Source organism: Triticum urartu, chromosome 3A (assembly GCF_056163025.1).
Source record: "Triticum urartu cultivar PI428250 chromosome 3A, HENAU_Tu73, whole genome shotgun sequence".
In the NCBI taxonomy this organism is placed as follows: Eukaryota; Viridiplantae; Streptophyta; class Magnoliopsida; order Poales; family Poaceae; genus Triticum; species Triticum urartu.
The window spans coordinates 357486569-357490333 of NC_141875.1; positions in this window are offsets into that span (position 1 = coordinate 357486569).

A 3765-nucleotide genomic window follows, 5' to 3' on the forward strand; every position below is an offset into this window, starting at 1 on the left:
AGTCATATCCTCTTCCAGTTTTTTTACCTTCAGCAAGAGTGTGCTTGCTTCTTGGCTGGTCCTGGAGCCTATGGGTTATGGCCCATCTCATCACTTGTAAACATTGAACTCATCCTGGGGTTATAATTGCTCCATATTACCAACATTATACCTCCTTTATATCCAATAGTACTTCATCCCTTCATATTCTTGAGGTATCCCACATATCGAGATAAAACTCATACTTATTTTGTCCGGAGTCCACTCTGTGGAATATCATTATCTTTTCCATGGGTCAATTGTCCTCACAGGGTACTACCACCCTTGAAATGCACAAATTATTCCATAGACCATATTTCTCATATCCTCAAAAAATGGTTAAAATCTTTCTTCATAGAGTAACAACTCATAAAATTCAAAATCAGTACCAACGATGCTAACTTTATTGATTCTCAAATTATTAAAATCTCCTGCATTTCCATTACATGCCTCAACTCAACACCTCAATAATAAAAATAAATGTTCCCACTACTACTTCTATTTAGCACAAGCCTCCTTCTCTTTGTGACAATCTCTGGCAAAGTGCCCTGCTTCGTTACAATGAAACATATTACTTCTGACCAGTCTCGAGATCTCCATGTGATTATATAGCCTCCTTGGGTCCTCGTCTTCCCTTTTTGGGCAACCACTGAAGTAGTGCCCTGAATCTTTGCACATGAAACATGTGAGATGACTCAGGTCCTTTGTGGAAATTGGGTTGTCCTTGGATTCCAATCTATTTCTCTTCCTAGACTTTTCCGTGCCAATCAGGGCTTCTATTTCCTGTGGGTCATACTCTACTTCCACTGTCAGAAATGCTACTAGATCCCCCCTTCAGACAATTCTAGGAGATGTGTCCTTCTTCTCCACATGAATAGCATGAGTTGATGCAGGGTTTAATTGGGTCTTCTTCGGGCGTGTCCACCACCTCTTCCTTCATCACGGGTTCTTTTAAAATTTCCATGAGGGCTCATTTCATTGCTTCTTTCTTCTTCTGGATGGCTCTTTGAACCACGGGGTAAGTGACACTGAGCATGGTAGTGGGTAGTCCCTTCACACAAGAAACAAGTAATCTGCCTAGTTGGGCATTCTTCAGCTGGGTGACTTTCTTCACAATATGGGCATTCATCCTTGTGTTCTTTATGGTTGTGTCCTATTTCTCCACAGAGCTTGCATGCACAAGGTTTCTTCATATCATTTCCATAAGGCTTCAATTTCCGGGACACAAGATGAGACTTTAGCAACATCAACTTAAATTCTTCCCAAGTGGTTACTCTTTGCCATCCATTGATGGTTTGGTACATCCTCCACCAAGTAGCAGCACCTCTTTCAAAGCACTTAAGAGCATGCTGGGCCATATCCGTTCCGACTATAGTGTTATTATTCATGTAATCTTCCATGTTCTGAACCCATAGGTCCGTCTCCAATTGAGTCATCGGTCCAGGAAATATGAGTTCATCTACATTCATCCTCTATTGGCTCCAAGGGTTTTGGGGTGAGATAAGAGAGATAGAGAGGGATACACACAATACAAACAATAGTTTTGAAGAGACAAATTTTATTTATTGGCTATCGGAAAAACATCAAACAAATGACAGCTCACAATCGTCGCATCTAACATAAGTATATAACAGGGGTTTGGTCTTCTTCTAATCGTGCTTGCTGGTCTTCTCAAGTTCTTCTGCCGGGTCATTTCTATTGACGCGAAGTCTCTTGTGATGTCCTTTAATATTCTGGAGTTGCGTTCCAAACTTCTACGTTTCAACAACCTTGGCGTGAACCATGGTCCTACTATCCTTTAGTTCCTGTCGAATCTCTGGTATCTCGAGGTTTTGCTCCTCCAGGTTGGCTACTTTCAGCTTATGGATCCTGAGTTCTTCATGAAATGCTTCCTTGTCTAATACGGCTTCCTGAAGATCCATCTTAAAATTCTTGATGTACTACTCCACATCTTGGTGATACACCAGCTAGGGTTAAAACTCCATATTTTGCTGACAGGTGCTCCATTAGCCCTTTTTTCATCCAATCCTTCCAAAGAAATGCATACTTAACACAGCACCGTGACAATAGCATAAGCGAGCGATAACATCTTGGATATCCATGTTTATGCCCATGTCTCCGCCATGAGCTATCATTCCATAGTTGATATCTCCTGCCTTTGATTTTTCTCGACAAAAACTTTGAGTTTTAATGCTCCATGTTCTGGTCTTTTTCCAACACACCTGGATCTCGGGTATTTTCAGCTTCAATAGTGTGACAAGTTCCATAAGTGTAGCCTTCCTTGGTCATACAACTCTGGAAATTCTTCAGAGCCTTTAATTTCTCCTAGTCTTCGGAGTCTTCAACCATTGTAGTTTCCTTTATTGTAATGCACGGTAAAATCCTCTTCATTCCGAAGTGGTCTTAGTTGTCCGATATCTTCTTAGAGTGGTCTCATCAACTGAATCCTCGTGTGGTCAAAAGGGGAAAACATTTCCTAAGGGCTTGCCAGTTTCTAGGGGCCACGTCCTACAGTCAACATGTGCTCTAATACCATCTTGTAGCGATCCGACCCGAATGGATCGAAGTCTCTGTGCTTAAGTGTCATCCCTGGATCGGTATGCTGACACACACAGTACACGAGGATTTATAACAGAGGTAAATCACATGTATAAAGTAACGTAAACCCTATTACCTCAATCCATATAGCAGAAGAAACAACAAAGCTGTGGAGTCCCAACAAGACCAACGGCAAAGTTGAGTGTAGACATCGTAACCCTAACGTATCACTTATTCATCGTAAGAATCCTGCAACATGAGACGTTGCAGCCATGTAGGTCAGTACATTGAATGTACTGGCAATTTCACACCATAGAGTAATAATGAGAATTGTCTATCTCTATATGCATATTTGGCTGGTGGAGGCTCTAAGTTTAAATTTTACATAAAGCTAATTTTTCCCTACAACAAAGGAATAAATTTTATTTACTACTAAGTTAAATTACCCATATTGAGAAGGTAAACCCAACTCAATCCCAAAATCACCAAATCAATAATAACCCAACAATTTCATTAAATAGAGTGATGAGATGAATCAATAATTCAAATACCAAATACTCAAAATGTCCATAACCGGGGACACGGCAAATCATGATTTGTTTGTACACTCTGCAGAGGTTTGCGCACTTTTCTGCACAAGACTCGGTCTCCTCCGTTGAATTTCTCGCACTGCCTGATGTTTGAGAACCGAATGATCGAAACATAGTCTTTCCGAAGAGGTCCCCTTAACCGATAGATAGGCCGGTACACCTACACTCCCCTACATGTGCTAGCCCATCATGGAAAGGTTTCCCACAACTTACTTAACTATGCCAGAGCCCATAATGGCTTGTGGCTGCACACGGAAGTTTCTAGCATGAATAGTCTTATGATCCCTTTGAGCCTGGGTGGCATTCCATAGGATGATCACACGGATACCCCGGGATCTCCTAGGACAACACTGCATTCCCCAGGTGCCCGCAACCAATCCCCCCAGAAGTGTATTAAAGTAGCCACCTTAAGTTTCCCTTAGTTATTAACTCTCACAACTTGCATGATTCTCACATACCAATCCCCATCTACGAGCATGGCTAAGCAATATGAGCATAACGTATATTCCCGGGATGTTTCAAGGATCATAGGTTCCTACCTCATGAACTACATAATAACACCACATGTTCCCAATCCTACTCATGCAATCTTTGAGGGTAAAACTAATGCATAAAAAAC